The sequence below is a fragment of the Peromyscus leucopus genome, chromosome 9 (genome assembly GCF_004664715.2).
Source record: "Peromyscus leucopus breed LL Stock chromosome 9, UCI_PerLeu_2.1, whole genome shotgun sequence".
Taxonomy (NCBI): domain Eukaryota; kingdom Metazoa; phylum Chordata; class Mammalia; order Rodentia; family Cricetidae; genus Peromyscus; species Peromyscus leucopus.
Window position 1 is genome coordinate 33,571,689 of NC_051070.1, and position 20,109 is coordinate 33,591,797.

Below are 20,109 nucleotides of genomic sequence, written 5' to 3' on the forward strand. Positions count from 1 at the left end.
ATAAAGAAGAATGTGTATAATTCTTTTCAGATATAATATCAGATCTGCTTAAGAATCAGTAAAATAATTTATCATTACTAATGTAGAAACACTTCGTGTAGCTACTTAATCTCAGTTTGAATATAATCATATTAAGATTTTAGTGGAAGCATTTTGTTTTAAATAGCTATATTTTAAGCATACATATATTAATTTCAATGAAAATTCTACTATTAAATTAGGACTAAATTGAAAAAAATATTTTATATCCAATATACCCATGGAGCCTCCACAGACTGAACTAGGCCTTCTCAAAGTGAGACAGTTATGTAGCTTGATCTGCTTTAAGGGGCCCCCTGGCAGTAGGGCCAGGATGCATCCCTGGTGCATGAGCTGTTTTGTGGAGCCCACTACCTATGGTGTGACACCTCACACAGCCTTGAGGTGGGGAAAGGGGGTGGGTTTGGGGGATGCTGGACCTGCCTCTACTAAATGTACCAGGCTCTGCTGACTCCCCATGGGAGTCCTTACCTTCTTTTAGGAGGGGATGGGGTATGTATTCGGGAGAAAGGCTGGAGGGGCGGGAGGAGAGAAGAAGGGGATCTATGATTGGTATATAAAATTAATTTAAAAAATCTTAATAAAAAATACAAAAATTTAAAAAAGAAAAATATTTTATATCTAATATATACATATATATACATTTAATTCAATTTTTCATATAGAATATACTCTCAGGAAAATTATCTTTTATTAAATGTAACCCTTCTTCAGAAAATTTCATGAGTTGCTCTTATATAAATATGAATGTGTTATCTTTTCCATTTAATGTATTTTTAGGATCAAACTAAAACTATTTTTCCTACAAGTTAAAATCATGTCTTTTATTCATATTGGGTATTCTCTTCAGGTATCTTAGTTGTAACTGTTTATCTCCGTTCACTCCCATAAACTATAAATCAACCATTATAAATTTAGTCTTCCAGGACCAAGTTCAGAATACATTTTCGCTTTTGTTTGGGTCACTGCTCACAGTGGATGTTGCCTAGACACTGTTATAGATTCTCCTAAGTCTTTCTTTTCATTTGATCAATGGAATTAACTAGTTTAGATGGTTAGGAAATATAATGTCATTATTTTAGATTTTCATTTTCTATGAAAATTTCAGTGCATTACCAATAATAATTTTAGTATATACATCAATGAATAATCCATAGCTAAAAAGGGATTATTATGATTATATATTAACACATGAATAATAATTCAACTGACAGTAGTTGTTTAGAATTCCTAAGAGATAATTCAATATTTTTTGAAATACTGGAATCTATTGGAGTATTAAATAAGCAATCTGAATTGTGTGAAATATTTATCTAAAATACTATAACTTTGTGAGTTTTTATAAATACTGATGAAATTTTTATCTCATTCAGCAGGGCTTTCTCATTCAACAGTTATAAAAGTAAGATTCAAATGAAATAGTTAAATGGTGCAATTTGATTTGGGAGGCCAGTTAATACAAGATGTAGGTGAATTAGTTCACCTAAAATCAATTGTACTTCTCCAAACATAAGATAAATAATAGGAAAAAAAAGCCCTGGTTTGATTATCAGTCTTCCTGTTTACCAGCTAAATGAATGCCAAAATTTGTTCTAATGATAAAGCTCCTTTCAACTGCAAAACAAGGAAGATAAAAATCTCCCAAGAATTTCTGCTGATTAAATTGAATATTTTATAAAAATCACATTCACTCACTATAAAATAACTATGTACTTATCAACAATCAGCTATGTACTTAAAAAATCGACTAATATATTCTCTGGTAATTTTCTATGGCATGGACTGCATTTTTCTATGTAAGATCACATAATAAGTAGTGTTTTGATGATCCATAAAATTTCAGTCACAATCACTTTATATGAACAATGCCATTAAAAAAACATGTACAAACAATGTATAAGTGAATAAATCTTGCTAGATTAAAATACAGTTTTATTTTGACCAAAAGTATATTATCACATTTTTATTCAACTCATATTGTTTGCTTATCTCATATGTAAATAATAATGTCTACTGTTATCTGCAGTAAGGATTTCCAGAATTTATTAAATCAATAATCAATATTCTATGCATTTCTTTTAAACACTAGGAGTTTAACATTAAATTTACAAATAGGAAATTCCTGAATATTGTGTGTGATGCTATACATATGAATTAATATGGATGAAAACTATTAATATGAGATGTCTAGGAAAATATGCAGGCAATTAACCTTCTTGGTTTTCCTATTAGAATAGTAAAGGTCATTGCTCTTTATAACCTTGTTCATTGGTATTAAGCTGTTCATTTATTTGCCCTGAGTTTCCACTATTCCTGGTTAATAACTTTTAAAATGTATATTGCAAATTTAAAATTTTTAAATTTCCTATAGAAACTCCAGAATTCTGCTGGTTTCTATATTTTATTGCAAATGCCTCCAGCCAAATAAAAACTTCTATAACTACAAATTGAAATTTCAGCAAACGTTATTACTTGATGTACATGTTTGCAGGTTTTTATTTACCACAAGTGTGAATACTTATTCAGTCCCAAATGTGTTTTGTTCTAATATTACTCTACTTTTTTGTTTGTTGTGATACTACTTAAATTTAGATTAATTATCATGACTATAACACTGAGTTCACTTTGTTTTTCTGAAGATCTCCAGGTTCAACTTCCCATCAAAAATAATAACTTAATAACTTTTCTTTATATCAATATTAAGTAAAGATGAAAAGCAAAAAAAGACATGTTAATTTCCTAATACAAATAAATATCCTTCTTTTCACTAGTGAAATGTCCTTTCTTGAAATTTCTCTGACTATAAATCTCAACAGCATTGTGTAGCCCATATTAATTGTATGAAATTTTTTCCTTTGCCCATCTATTTCACCCTTTCAGTCAAGCCCAGTAATTCAACAAAGATCCATTCCTTGAGATCCAGGACACAGAGGGTTGGAAGTTTAGAGCCTATTTCTATTTAATTCCCCCTGTAAGACATAATTAATCAAGTGCTGTGGATATCGCTCTATATAAATAAAACACTGATGGCCAGTGACCAGACAGGAAGTATAGGCGGGACAAGGAGAAAGGAGAATTGGGGAAACATGAAGAAGGAGGGAGAGACACTGCAGCCACTGTCAGGACAAGCAACATGTAAAGATGCCAGTAAGCCACAAGTGACGTGGCAAGGTATAGATTTATAAAAATGGGTTAATTTAAGATATAAGAACAGTTAGCAAGAAGCCTGCCACAGCCATACAGTTTATAAGTAATATAAGTGTCTGAGTGATTATTTTATACGTGGATTGTGGGACTGCAGGGCTTGGTGGAACCTGGAGAGAAGCCCTCCAGCAACAATCAAGAATAGATATTATCTAATGATCATGAAGAAAAAAATAAGAATAAAAAATCTTTGGCTTTCACATACTTGCACCATTAAAATCTGAGGCACTTCTAGCCCCAAACATTCTGTCCGGATACATGAGAAAAAATACCATATCTATGTCATTTTGGCAGGTTTTAATTTATGTTCTCTGAGAGCACCCTATTGGTTCTGTTACTTTGCTATATCTAACTGTTTAAAGTTATATTTTTAATAGCTTAAATGTTCTGAATTTAAAGTATAATTACATAATTACAGAATTTAGCCTTTCTGTGTCCTCTTTCCCAGCCTTCCTATGCACACCACTCTCTCCCTCCCTCTCTCAAATTCACAGCTTCAATTTCTTTATCTATATATGTATATATACACATATATGTATATGAATACATACATATATTGCTAATTTTATAACACACATGCTTTACAGTATGTAATATATAAAATATGTAAATACAACCTGCTTAGTCTGTGGAATATTAGTTATGTTTACATGATTTCAGAAAACTACATCGATGTAGCCTCACCTTCACCCATATTTTTATATGATTAGCTTTTAAATGTTGTTAATTCTTTCTCAAGAAAAAATAATTCATTACTACATTCAAAAAATTTGCTATGACCTAGTTATTTAGGTAAAACTTTGTAGTACCCAAAGCAAAGTGATATGAAAGAATCACACATAACCTTCAATTGTTGGACTATCCTCAGGTCCTGCTTTATTTGAGATAGTCACAGTTTATATCTGGAATATTGATAGCATCTATTTTCAACAATGTGTTTGTTTCATTCTTTTGTTGTGACAAATACTGTCTCATATTAATTTTTGGGAGGAAAGAGTTTATTTCAGCTCATAGATTGCAGGTAATTTTTGATGGAAATCGGGGACAGAACTTGAGCATGAACGTGGAACAAGGATTTTATGCTATTTTGCATAACATAAACTTGGAACAAGGAACTAACTCGCTACCAATGAGGTACTCCGGGAAACATGAAGGATGCTGCTATTTAGCTGAGTGTCAGACAGGCTGACACTTAACTTTCTTGAATGATTCAGGATGATACGCACAAGTTCATACTGCCAACATTGGGCTTGGCCCTCCTACATGAGTTAGCAATTAAAATAATCATCCAAAGACTTGCCTACAGGTCAGTCTCACCCGGACAATCCCGCGATTGAGAATCTCTTTTTGGGAGAGTTGTGTCTCCACAGTCAGCCCACTTGTTGCTCTCTGGTAGTGGAAGTGTAGGCCCGTGGGTGAACTTGGGGTACATACTGGGGTTGCGGGCTGAGACAAAGCAATGAATGGGGGGAAGGAGTTATATTAGGAGAAGATCTGTAGGATTCAAAGGAGATGAGAACAGAGAGTCAGGGAAGGCTGCCACATGTGTTCAGTTGCATAGCTGGGTATGAGACTGGAGGATTGGATCTGGGGGAAGAAAGGGAGCAGAGACCTTCAGGAAGCCTAACTGTTTTTTTCTCAGGCACGGACTGTGAGTTAACAGGGGTTGTCTGTAAGAATTCGGTGCTCAGAAAGAAAAAAAAAAAAAAAAAAACAGTAAGTGGGGGAAGACAGATAATAAAGGGATGATCTTTGGGATACAAAAGATATGTGGATACGGAGGAAGGAAGTTTGCATCTGCTGTTCTGTGGCAGTGCTAAGGTTGAGACTGGGAGATTGAATTTGCAGGGGAGGAGGGAGTAATTAATATCCAGTTGTCTCCCCTGATTCCCTGGCCTGCTTAGCTGATATGCTCTCAGTCATCGCCTGCTTGGTGTTGGAGGCTTGGATAATGGGATGTACTGGAGGAAGGAAGGTTGGAGTAGAAGATCTTTGTGATATATTGTGGATGGGGTCAAATAAGAACTTTGCAAGCAAATGGATGGAACTAGAAAACAATCATCCTGAGTGAGATAATGAAGTCTCAGAAAGATCATGTGTTATATATCCACTTATATGTAATTTTAGCCATTAATTATACAAATGGTAATAACCTACAATCCATAGACCTAGAGAGGTTTTAGGTACAGTGAAAGGGACTGGACTGAGGGGCACTTGGACCTCCCTGGGAGTGAATAGAATAGACTTTATGGATGGATTATGAGTACATGGGGATGGGAACAGGCAGATCAAGTGGAAAGGTACAGGGGAGACAGAGTTGAAGGAGCAAATACTGAGAAAGACAGCTGGAGTTGAGGAGTGTTTGAGAGATGATATGTAAACCTAGTGCAGTAGAAACTTCCAAAGTATATGAAGGTGATCCTAATGAGGTCTCCTAATAATGTTGGATGTGAAGTCCCAACTGGCCATCTCTTGTCACCAAAGGAGGTTTCCTGTACCCAGACTGGGTTTCATTCAATTGAGTTGTTGACCATGAGGGTCCCATGAAAATCTACAAACAATCAAGTCTGTGTTTCTAAGACATTGGTTTGCTCTCCACAAACTGACAGTAGGGCCCTATTGACAAGAATAACACCCACACAACACAAAAAACATGGAGAACCTGAGCTGGTGCCTACATGGAGCATTCACCTCAATTTTCTAGTTTCTTTGTTACATGAAGATACTCTGAAGGCTATCAAGAGAGAAACATAAACATCAACGCAGGCACAAAACATTTAAACAGTTTAATTATACCCTACCATGCCTGTAAGATATGCTAGGTCAATGTGGCACAGAAATTGTGGTAGTAGCCAAGCAACATTTGATCTGACTTAAAGCCCACTCTACAAAATGGAACCAATACCTCAAACAGCTATGAGGACCAAGAATTCTAGAGCAGATGGCCCAGAGACCTAAGGTAAAACCAAATTCTACTAGTCTAAAAGAAATATCAATACAACGATTCCTAATGGTACTCTGCTATACTTATAGATCAGAGCCTTGCTCAGTTATCATTAAAGAAGATTCCTTCTGTAGCAGACATAAATAGATGCGAAGACCCACTGCCAGGCATTACACACACACACACACAGAGAGAGAGAGAGAGAGAGAGAGAGAGAGAGAGAGAGAGAGAGAGAGAGAGAGAGAGAGTCCTTGTCACATAGAGCTCTAAATGTGGAATATCCATCAAATCCCTCCTCTCAGAGCTTAGTGGACCCCATAAAAGAGGAGGCAGATGGAGCTTAAGAGCCAGAGGGAATGAAGGACACAAAGAGAGCAAGGTCCTCTGAGTCAAGTGAGCATATCTCATTTGAACACACAGAAATTGAGACAGCAAGCACAGGGCCTACACTGGTCTGCACCATGTCCTCAGCATATATAATACAGCTTTCAGCTTGTTTTGTTTTTTTTTAGGACTCTTATGTGTGTGAACTAATGGGTCTCAGATACTTGTACCTGGCCTTGAGGCTCTTTTTCTTCATTAGTTGCTTTCTGCAGCCTTGATGAGATGGTTTTGTTTTATCTTTTTATATTTTATTTTGTCTTGTTTGGTTTTATCTCTAAGGAGCTTGAACTTTTCAGATGTGAGATAGAAATACTATGGTTCCATAGTGGAAATGAGCAGGTGGGGAGGAAATGAGAGGAGTGGAGGGAAGGAAAACTGTAGTCTGGATATATTATATGAGAAAAAAAATCTATTTTCAATAAAAGAAAAAATAAGTTAAAAAGAGAGAATCTCTTCTTAGGTAACTGTAGATGTGTTAAGTTTATAGTTTAAATGAATTTTCACAATGTCCAAGCATGTATGCAAACTTTATGTTGCTTTATTTCCTAGTTAATTACTACAATTTAATTAGTAAACCAGAATTTGAAATAATAGATCCTTAAATAATGGAGATGTAATTTAATGTATTAGAAAGGGTATAGTGACATTAAGTTCTCATTTATCTCAGATTTTGATACCTAGGCCAGTTACTTTGAATCCTATATGATGCATACTAATTTATTTTTAATTACTAAACTTGTTACTAGTATAATCTATAGAAAATTAAGGCATGAAATAATATCAATTGAAAAGACATCATTGATATCATATTTATTCACCTTCTGAATAGAATTCAGACCTCTCATTGGATTTTCTACACATGCAGGAATCAGAAGCAAGCATTGTTCTTCACATCTGCATCAACACCAAAAGATATTTATGGCACTTTTAGAACCCTTTCATTAGAAACTGATATTTACTTAATTTTATGGAGGAAGATTTCTTCTTTAAACAAAGTTAGTTTTTCACCACTAATCTTAAAACCTAAATAAAAACTGTCATAATTCAAAGCAGCGAATTTCTGAACAAATTTCTTTATTGTAATTTTTAAATACAATATTGTTCATGAAAATTTGATTTTTCTCCTTTTCCATTGGGGTAATTTGTGAAGTATTGCATTACAGTTTTCTGGAATTCTTAACAGTTATTTAATTAATTCTTAATACTTAATGATTATTAGCCAGATGTTTAACTGAAGTTTCTGTTTTGGAAAAATGAGTCAACTCTCTCTCAAATTCTATCTAGTCTTTTTAAGATTCGTGTTTATCTATTCAATTGTCTCCTTACCAAAGCATTTAGATGTGAAATTACAAAATTATTGGACGTTGTATTTAAATTTGGTACACATTTTTATTTTAAGAGGAATTCTATATAGTAAAGTATATTTTTCATTAATTCTATATTATTTGTTTTTGGAGAATGGGTCTCCCTGTGTAGCAGAGGCTATCCTAGAACTTGCTATGTAGATCAGGCTGGCTTTGAACTCAAATTATCAGCTTACCTGTGCCTATTGACTACAGTGATTAAAGATTGTGAGACATCTTCTCTCTCCTAATTTTTTGAGAATCTTACATAACGAATTTTGATCATTGAATAGATTTTGAAAAACATCATTCTATACCTCTCTGTCTGAATAGGATCCTCGACGTTTGTTACTGGATAATTATTTCATGGAGCAAATTTTTATAGTTTTCATCAGATATATCTGAATTAAGTTTTTCACTGAGAGAGAGAGACATCTAAAGAAAAATTACAATATATAAAAATATCATTAATTAGATTTCATTCACATACTCATAAGTCCTGATGACACTTCACAAATCAACCTCTGAACACCTCAATTTGTCCTTGTGGTCATGTGCAATAAATGTAAGTAGGTGTAATGTTCTCTCCAGGAAAGTTTCATAATCCATTTCACATCCCCTTTTAGAGCTTTACTTTTAGAGCTTAACTGGTAAGTTTATCACCTCTCAATTTCTTTCAACCTAAATGCATAGTAGTTTCACAACTGAAGATATCCTCCTCCACAAAAGATTTTCCTGTTTAATTTTTCTTCCTATCTCTTAAAGGATTGTACATATGAACTATCTTACTTGATCCTGAAGAGATCTTTCTCCAAATAATTTTTAGACATAAATAATGTGTTTACTTTATGTCACTTTTTGGTTAATTTCTTCAGAGGTATAAATGTATGTGATGTTAAATGAGTAATGTTCAGTGAAAAATGATACTACCTGGGATTTTGAATATCTTTCTGCCCTACTCTGTTTGTTAGTTTAAGTACAATTGCAGGGATATATATTCTTTCCCTTCCTTCATATTATACACCATGTAAAACGAATGTGGTCTGTTCTCTACATTGTTTGCATCATAGAACAGAGTAGGGCACAATATAGATGTGAGCTTTTCATAAATATTTTATGATCTCTCCTGGTTGACTTTCTTCCTTATTACATTCCCTAAGGGGCCGGAATAGGATTTCCAATCTCGCAGTTCTTACCTGAGAAAGGAGAGTTCATGCTGATTTTGATAACTGCTAGATCAGAAAGTGAATATGCCTTTCTCACTGCTGGAAGCTTTGTCTGTGACCAAGGTTGTCTACTGATGTACGCACAGAGCTCTCATTAACACTATAGAAGTTATGCATGAGTTACACCAAGATATGTACCCCTTAGTGTTGAAAAATGATCATTCCTAAAATAAACTCCTTTTACATATAAATTGTAATTTACAGGAGGTCTCACTCCTGAGCAGTGCCAAACCACAGAAGAACACTCTCATGTGGATAATGAGTATATGCAGAATTCTTTAGTGGATAATCACAGACACTGGCAAAGGCAGGATGCATCTGTGCATGCATAATAACAGTCTCAAAGGCTGTGCTGCTTGCAGCATGCCTTGTTGCTGCGCGTAAAAGAAATTAATCTAGGGATGAAAAGTTATTATGGTGCTGGCTTAACAAACTATAAAATAAACTTAATGTAATTACATTTGATAAGAAGTTAAGCATGTAGCGTAATCACTGAATTTGAAAAAGATGACTCTGAGAGGATATGAACTACCCAGAGTGATAATTATTTAGTAATGCCTCAGGATATTATCTAGTTAGAAATCTGGTTGTGACTCAAATGGGATTGGCAAATTTTTCACGTTTACAATGAGTACAGTCTGTAACACTTCTCTCTGGTAATTTAAGACTTCACAGATGTGGATTGGCCAAATCAGGTTTGAGACTTGAATCAGGTTTGCACAGGTGTTATGGAGAGCCTGATTCTGCCTTCTGCCTCTTTCATGCTTCAATCTCTCCCCCATTTTCATTCCTAGATTGAATTCTCTGTTTCTGATCTTACTTTTCTTTTATTTCCACGTTATATCTAAGAACATTGTGTTCCTTCTCATTTTAAAATATTTTCCTATAATATTTTTCTTATACCTTATCAATAGAAAAACATGTTTTACATTTATAATTGTGCTTTGTGGTGTGTGTGTGTGTGTGTGTGTGTGTGTGTGTGTGTGTGTGTGTGTGTAGAACAGATGACTACACTAGCTAACCTTTAATTCCTTTGTTCTGTGGAGTCAAACTCAGTTCAGTACTGCAGGATAAGCAATGTACCCTCTGAGACATCCGTAGGTCATCACTCATGGCATTTTAGAGTGCTAAACCTCTTACAGAAGAATGTCCCCATCATGCTATTTTCACTGTGCCCCTGATCTCTCAGTTTGTTGAGACAAGATCTCAGGTAGACCAGGCTGATATCCAGGGTAGTCAAGGATAATCTTGAACTCCTGGTCATCTTGTTTTGGTTTCCCAACTGCTTAGTTCACAGACATCTAACGCTAACAACACACCCTATTTTATTTGATGCTGGGATGTAACTCAAGGATTTGCACATGCAATGTAGGACTCTACCTTTCAACTCCAGGCACCCCTCCTGCTGTTTTTGATACTTCTTTCCTGTCTGTTTACTTTGGTAGTAGGAAAGGCACTTGGCACTTGTTTGCTCTTCAGGAAATACCTCCCACCTTGGCCAGAGAAGGCATCCTTTGTCCTCAATCCAGACACGATTTCCTTTTGTCCTGAACAACTGCTGATACAGGTAGTCCTTCCAGAATGAAGAGACATAGAACTTGCCCAGAACCCTTGGGGAGGAAAATCTTCTAGACTTTCCTTTCTGAATTCTCTAGTAAGTCCCGATGTTATTTATGTCGCCCTCTGCACTGTCAGCTTCTCTCCGAGGATCCCAGGTATGAACTCATGTGCTAATGCCTGCTTTTGCACATACCAGGCAGCTTTCTAGTTTCTCCCTTTCATGCTTCCCCAGTGCTTATCCTCTGTTTTCTTAGTCATGCCCTGAGCACTAGAAAAACAAGCAGTGAATTAAGCCTGCAGAACCTGGTTTATTCATGGGTCTGCCAGTTTGCTAGTTCCCAACATTTCTTTGTGAAACAGTTGGTTGTCATTGCTAAATGGTATATTAGACTGATATTGGGGTTACTCAACTGGACTTAGATTTTATATGGTTCCCACTTCTGTCCTCATTGACCTAGACATGTTTGTGTATTGAATATCAACCACAAAGACAACTCCAGATTTAACTAATAACAGGAGTAAGAGAGGCTGAAGTAGAGGGTCAGTAGGAGACAGGAAAAGATGGTTCTTCATTGGAAATTAAACTTTTTCAATGATCATGAATGATGAAATGAAAAGAATAAAGAAACAAGAGAAATATAGAGCTCTAAACAGCTTCTGCCCTCATCATTATCACTTTAAAGAATTATTTTTAGTTAAAATTATAATAACAAAATGAACATCATTTTTTTCTCATGTCCAGTGAGTATTACTCATTTATTTGTCAAGAGGGAGAACTGATAAGAAAATAGCATGGTTTTGAAAGATCATAGATTGAAAAAGTACGGAGTAAATATTTACTTAAGGTTTTATATATTAATTTATGGCCCATATCAATACAGCTACTAAACTTTGCTTTTAACATACTCTATTGTGTCTTCCTTGAATATTCTATTACATTTTATTATTAATATGATTGTTGAAAAGGATAATTCCCTCAATCAGTATAGCAAACAGATCCTGTAATTCATTCTATAGCAAATTCCAAGGACAAAAGTAACTCAGGGAATAGAACTATCCCCTTGTAAACATACTTCTATGATTTAGCACAGACAAATGAAACTGTACTTTGGGAATTTGAGCATTTATGAATCATTCTGTCAGCCATGGAGGCTGATTTCTGACAAGTGAGATAGATTATTTAGCTAAGGCATAAAAACCTTCTTCCAGGTAAGAATTATACAACCTGCCCTCAAAGGTTACCTGTTTATAGTGTTCTAGAAAACACGTGTTTTGGGATCTGTCACAATATTATTTGGGTGATGTTTTGGGCTTTGATAACTTTTCAAGCTTTGGAGATGATTTTTTTGAAAGATTGAACAATCTTTGCTGAAAATAATTGAATCAAATGTATTGGTGCTGTTACAGAAGAACCAGGTTTACTTTTCATCACCCCATGCTGTCTCACAAGCATCCATACCTCCAGTTCCAGAGTATCCTAAACCTTTTGATGTCTGCTGGCACCCAACATGCTCTTGGTGCCCATACATACCTACAAGCAAAACATTTGGGTGTATAAAATAAAAATAAATCAATCTACTTTTAAAGGGCAGTCTACAAATATTATAATCATTTCATTCATTTGTGAACAGGAAGGATGAGAAATGTAATCACTTAATGCCCATGTGAGCCTGCTTTCACATATTGCCAAACTCAGTCCTTAATCTCCATTGTTTGAACAGAATGTTCTTACAGTGTTATCTCAACTGTTTGAGCTTCTAAAATACATTATTGTATATTTTCAGAAAACTCTTCCTTAACTTATAACTAGGAGTGAATGGCTGCTTTTTGTTAGTTTCATCTGTTGGCAAGTCCTATACCAGTGAGGAGGAGTTTTTCTCCCTATTTGTAGCAGAATACTATCAGACAAACTGGGTTTTTCTATAATTCTTGTGTTTAATCTAGTCTTCTAGTATTGCTTTTGGGTGTGGCTAAAATTATCATGAACCACTAAGCCAGAGTGGTTTGTTGTAGGACATGGGAAATCAGAGCATTCATTTATAAATATCTTAATAAATATTTGTTCACTGAAATGTCTTTTAATTAGACAAAACTTTAACTGCTCTCTGAATTTTCAGGATGCATAAATGGTGCAATTATCACCTTAGCCAGACACCTTTATTCTTTCTTTGATTATGTCCAGGACAAAGCAAAACTGAACTAAAACTTAGAAAACTTTAGCAGTTATCTATTTAAAAGAAGTGTCATCTTTTAAATTACTAAGGGTGAAAAACATCTGTGTAAAAAAAATGTCAGAATATGCAGGAAATCTGACTGCATACTGAGAATCTTTCTACCAGGAAGCATAATTCTCTTCAAATGTGGCCTGTTATCTAGGTGTGAAAATCATAGGAAAAAAGTTGACGAATGGTGCATCCAACTGAGTCTCTATTTTATTTTTATATTCATGATAAAAGAAGATAAAGGGTGGTGCTCAATCTACAGAGAACAGAGTTTATGGCTCCTGTTGGATATTCGTTTTGAATTGGTACAATCAGGGCTGCCTTAGAGCAAGCTGATAAACATAAGGACCAGCAACCTAATCTTTGCCTAAATATTAACAATAAATAAACTACTTTCAGTAGAAAATGAAAAAATAGCAATTAGTTACTCCTGTGAAAATTCTCCTTTAAATTGTTCTCAGCAAATTATGGTGTGAAATCTTACCTCATCTATATTAAGTGGGATAAAGAAGTATTCAGTTTATTAGAAACCAAAGATTAAGGGAATCAGAAGGTAATTGAGTAAGGAAGAACAGATACTTTGGCTGTGAAAATACCTTAACAGGACCATATGAGTTATTATCAATGATATGAAAGGAAGCATTTTACTTAGAAAAGAGGGTATTTTATCCCTTATGTGTGTCAAATTAGAAATATTAATGTTATAGGTTCAGAATCCTTGTATATATTAACTTAAATTTTAAAAATGTTTCAAAAACACTATCTTCAGACTCGATTTAGCCATCTACAGTTGAGTAAATTATAAGAATGTGTTTCCTGTATATATTTTCATTTATTAATAACATTAAAAAGAGAATAATTCTAAGGTATTGATATATTATACAAAGGTGGATACATTTCTCATTTCTGGTAAAGAAAGCTATTGAGAAATATTTTTTTTTAATTATTTTTACTATGCGTGTGTGGGGAGTGAGGTCAGGAATAGTTTTGTTCCTTCTGTCACAAAGGTCTCAGGGTTCAAATTCAGGAGGTCAGGCTGAGTAGCAAGCTCCTTTGCCCACTAAGCCCTATCGCCAGCCCCAAACAGACCCTCCTTTTTTTTTTTTAATGTTTCAGGTTTCTCACTGAATGTATGTTTCATGTTGTCTTCCTAGATTTCATTTTTCCTCACCCAAGGACTCCTTTACATTTGAAATATTTCCCAGCCTCAAGGAAACATAAAGAAAGCCAAGCAAGTGACTCAGGATTACCCAGCACTTAATGGGTCTACCTGATTTTTTTCAGCATGAATGATCCAGCAGGGTTCCCGTTCCCCAAGCAGGTGTCACAGATGGGGCAACAGTGGATGTTTCGCTTCTTGTGGGTGTTCTGGTGGGAGCCTATGGCCACGGGTGAGTGGAAGGGCCCTTCGTAACTGAAGTACTGGAAGGGCTGATTTTTGAAGTGGAACTTGAGTTGTCAAAGGAAACTGGTGGGGGCAGAGGCAGGCGAATCTCTGTGAGTTCGAGGCCAGCCTGGTCTACAAAGCGAGTTCCAGGGAAGGCACAAAGCTACACTGAGAAACCCTGTCGGGGTTGGGGGGGAGAGGTTGATGTACTTTTTGTAACATTTGCCACAGGTCAGGCAGAAGTAGAGTGGTCCACTTTTGAACATCCCAATGCAAGCAAGAGGGGTCTTCTCTTTATCATCTCTCACCTCATCTTCTAGGTTTGAGATAGGTTTTTGAGATTTCCTCTTCTTGCCGTCTTTGGGGCATGGAGACATGATCTCCTGCATCGGTTTCCTTTTGGCATGGTCAGGTTTCTTACAGGTTTCTGACAGCACATTCTGGTAAACGGCTTTCTGCTTGTCAGTCAGACATCCCATTCTTCCTGGATGAAATCCACTGGCAGTGAGAGTTTGCCAGGGTTGCAGCCACCTTAGAGAAGACAAAATGTTCTAAAAAAAAACTCACCAGAGAATTGCTGCTCCTTTGTCTCTAGACCCAGACATTTAGGAGCTTCACAGAAACAAGTTCTAGACATTTTCTACGCTAACCTAAAGGATATGATATAACATAACTGGCTTAATAAACAAAGCACCAGATATGTCCTGTGGGGTGTTTTCTGCTGTTATAGATTGTATACCATAGCTGTCAGAGGGAATGAGTTTCCTACAGATAAAAATGGGATGTCTATCAGAGGAAATGGATGTGCTGGCAAAATAGATAAATACCATAAATTGCTAGAGGATATGACAGTTTCCTTGTACCTGAAACTCTCCAATCAGTTCAAACCTGAAGTAACCACTAATCCTGAGCTTTTAATTGTACACAGTTGGAATTCCCCTAGATCCCCAACCCTAAAAAATGTAAAATCCCTGCCCAGTTTTTGCTCAGTGTTTCTCCTGTTCTCCTGCTGTGTCAGACGGACAGAGAGGCCTGAATTAACTTGCAACAATAAAAAGACTCTTTGCCTTTGCATCGGTTTTGGTCTCTTGGTGGTCTTTGGGGGTCTCTGGGTACAATACCATGGCTTCATAAGTGATTGGTATCTAGAATGGCTGGGCAGAGTTTTTCTTAGCTCCCATTTTTTAGTAATGCCAGACTGATGCTAAGTGTTTAACATGTATTCCAGACTGCTTCTAGCCACTATTTGTTGATGTCTACTTCTAGAAATTTCCACCCACCTCCTCTCTCTTTTACCTTGTTTTATATTCTCCTGGCCCAGGAGCCTTGAGTTTTGCTGTCCCTTCACTTCTGCTCTGCAGTTAACCCACCTTGGGAAAAATAGTTCCTATATATAAACACAGAACTGAAATTACTTTAAAATTTATTACTATTAAAATATTAATAGAATTATTGCACACCCACAAGGTGGAGGCCAATGCTGTGCATTAGCATATACCAGTAGGCAGCATTTATTTGGAAATTTAATCTCTAAATAATATCCATGATAATTATTTATATGCTACCATTGTGTTGCAATATTAATTCACTGTTATTTAAAGTACAAGTGTTTCAAAATGTTATACAAACAATTTCCATATGTATTTTCAAAATTAGCAGCTAATTTCACAGTAGGGAGATGGATAGATAGTATCAGATTCAATGGAATGAACTTATTCATAATCAGATTAATTTTCCTAAAGTAGGAAATAACATTTTTGTGTGTTTTAGAAACAACCTACAATATTTCTTCAATTATACAGGAAAAGTGTATTATAATAGTGTTACAAGTAACTGATAGTTTTCAAAGAGAATCACACCAGAGTATTAACTGTCAACACTATTCTAATCAGCACAGCATACAATCATGACAAGGGCAGTGAAATGTTCCTAGTATTTGGAATTGATGATATAAACATTAATAATTGATTTGGAGCTATTTTATGATTTTGCAGAAAGACTAGGGCACTAAGAATAATGGACACTCTGAAATAAAGTAAAGAAAAAAGTCATTATTCTAGGTGATTTCTTAACTAGGATAGAGATACAAAATAATCTAATTTTGTTAAAGATCAGTTTACCATTTGTAACAGAAATAAATGACCATTTCCTATTATGACTCATAGATACATTTATCATATTACCTTCAAAATACACCAAATAAGGCATGAGATAACTCTTTTTTTCATACTTTTAAAAGAAATTCCATTTCCTTATGTCTGTTGAAATTCTGATGTCATAGATAATTTAATAAAACAAACAATAGCACATCATTTTACTTTCATCAATACGAAGCCAATACTGTACTTTTCTTAAACCAAACAATATATAATAATTATCAACATTCAGTCAGTGATAAAAGAATGCTATATAATAATTTATTCAAAATTATCTTCCCCATATTTCCTATATATAAACCTAATATATGCCATTATTATAATAATTTAAATATTATCACTAGGTATGTAAAAGTAAGGTAGTACTTAATTCTTCTTGTAGAATTTAGTAACTCAACAAAAGTTCCCCAAAATTTTCTTAGAATTGACAGCACACATCTTACCAGAATTCCAAAACACAGTTAGTTATTTAAAATGAACAAATTACAAATAGCAAGTGAATAAGTAAATGTGAGAACACATATAAACTAAAAAAATGAAAGCATATTTACTTTCTATTTAGTAAAGCTACTGACTGATTTTTTTCTCATGCCCTCTCTTTTTCTTTTACTCTCAAACTAACCATCATGAGTGTCCTAAAACAATGTGGCAAAAGGACATGTATGGGAACTGACTGACTGAATTTTAATTCTTTTACAGCCTCTGTGATATCTGGCATCAACTGTTACTCTAAGTGCAAATTCACAGTCTCTCCCATGTTATCACAAAAATTTCTCATTCCCTGCCTTAGAAGTATTTTGAATCCATTTTGCCCATGAACCACTCACACTGTACCTAAGTGCTCCTAGATGTTCCCAATTAAAGATATTTAAAGAAATTCCTCTAATTCACCTCTTTGAGGGTAATAGTCTACCTCATGCTTCTGGATTAGGTTATCATCAGAGAACAAGAAACCTAATTCCTAAATATAAAAGCATTAAATATTAATGGCAACCATGACAGAACTAGTATGGAAATGCATTTTTTCTTAAACTTCATTTTCCTTTTTAAAGAAAAAATGCAGGATGAAATGAAATTTTATTTGCAAAATCATTATCTTATGAGATAATATTACAAACATATGATTGACCATTCATACATATTAGGAATTGTTAATAATCATGATATATATACATATGTAATGTGCTGATATATACACACACACACACATATACATATATATATATATATATATATATATATCGTGCTGATACATTTCTTTTTAATGTAGGAATTATGAAAATATGCAAAGATAGATTTATGTGAGTAGAACACATTTTCAGTTACTCATTGGTTTTGTTTAATTTTTAATTAGCTACTTAGACTTTTCAATCATATATTTAATATTTTTGTAGCTTTCAACAAAATGTTGTCCTGTATAAACACAAAGTATTAAAATTTGCTATTCTAATACTATACCCTGAAGCCATACGAGACCATGTTTGATATGAAGATCAAGAAAAATAAACAAACAAAAATAAAAACCCAAACTCTTCAAGAAGATTAAGAAACCATCTGGATAGTAAAAGGTTAGTAACAAGTTTGTTTTACTTTAAGAAAAACAAATCAACACAGTACATAACAGAAACATAAATTGTTGCCTCTAGAAGTCTTCATTTTATCACAAATACAGTCTGTTTTTGATATCTTGTCAATATAAGACAAATTGAATTTCATAAAAAAATATAATTTGCTACATTTGAATACCCCAATAGGAGGTAAAAACCTCTGTGTAAAAAATAGAGATTCTTTAGTCCTGAGGTCACACATAAAAGTAACTGTGTGTGTGTGTGTGTGTGTGTGTGTGTGTGTGTGTGTGTATACTGATTAATTTGTATTTAGGTATTCATTTATATGAAAGTAACAAAAACTAATGGGAAGAAAAGGAATGAGTTTGAAAGTGAGCAAAGAGGGTTGTGTGGGAGGATTTGGAGAGAGAAGAAGGGGTAAATGATGTAATTATAAAATAAAAAAAAGAGAATACTATAACACAATAAGAGTAACTGAAAGTTACTCCTGTTTTGTAATCAAATATAAACTATCTAATGCACATTATTTCTCATTATATGAAGTCTTATTTTTCCAAACTAGCATATATGTAATAAAGATCCACTCAACAATAAATTAAATTTGAAAATAAAAGTTTAATACAATTTATGGACAATTATCAGGGTTTATACACAAACCTATAAAATTAGTTTTAATATTAATAATAGCTAAATATTAAAATGAATGGTTTAATCAAGAAAATGGTTTGGTGATCATTTTTTATAAAAGGGGACATATGAGAAACATATAGCCATTTCATAAATAAGAATATGGACCACTATTTACTGATGTCTACATACAACACAAGAATAAATTTTCAGTCACATAAAGTTATTAACAGGTTCAGAGCTCACACATAATTCATAATGTATTCTAGCACATAGGTATGGTGATATTTCTTTTGTACTGAAATGTGATTTCATTTGTATGTTAATAAATAAAGTTGCCTGGGGGTCAGAGCTAATAGCAAGCCATAGCAGAAGCCAGGCGGTGGTGGTGCACCTTTAATCCTGATCACATGACAGACAGATGTCTGAGTGTTCAAGGATACAGGCAGCATGGAGAAACACACCTTTAATCTCAATACCAATCATAAAGACCTGGAGGTCTGTATAAACAGGCAGTGATGAGGAGGTCATGTGGTTGGGTTTACAACCAATGAGAAGGCAGAACAGAAAGTCAATAAAAACACAGATACACGGGAAGTAGGTATCTTTCTGAGGGGAAGGACAACAACGGGAGGGAAGGGTAAGAAAGTTTTTTTTAGTATCAGCTCTTAGCTACTACTCTGACCTCTTGGGCTTTTAACTCTGCTTTTGGCTCCATGTTTCTTATTTTATAAGACTGTTACATCTACACATAGGTACCATATAGGTTATAGGATTAAATGCAATGGTTGTGTTAATATGAAAAAGGTTGCAGAAACAAAATGCCAGGAAACAAAAAGATTAACATGATAGGTTAAAAAGGCAGAAAATATGGAAGGTGGAGAAAAATATATTGTGCTTAGAAGGATTTGAGAGTTGTAATTATTGTATCAAGATAGGAGAAACATTACTCATTTTCAGCATTTAAATGTTATTTAATTTCATAAAGGTTTACCTCATTTGTTTTTCCATTTTGAATGTTTAAAATTTTGACTAATTATTTGTGCAATGTCAAGTGAACTGACTTAAAAAACTGGGAAAGTAAAAGCTACCCATTTTTAATTAAAAATGGTGGTAAATGCAGTAATACAGCAAACAAAGTTCTTCAGAAATATAGACCAGTCCTGGGTCTAAAGTTATAAGCTGTTTTGCATACTATAGTCTAATTAGCATTAAAACCTACTTAAGATAAATTTTGTTGTTGAATTAAGTTTTAAAGATTCCTTTAAATAATACAGCCAACTGAGCACACAACATATACGTGCTTATACAAGCAGTAAAAGGTCATAATATGTGTTAATAGAATGTCTTGTGGCATCATTCTATACTTAGATTATGCTTACCGAATCTCACTTTGCTTCTGATTATTCATTTAACCTCTCATGTCTCAGAGGTTTTCTCATGTGAAGA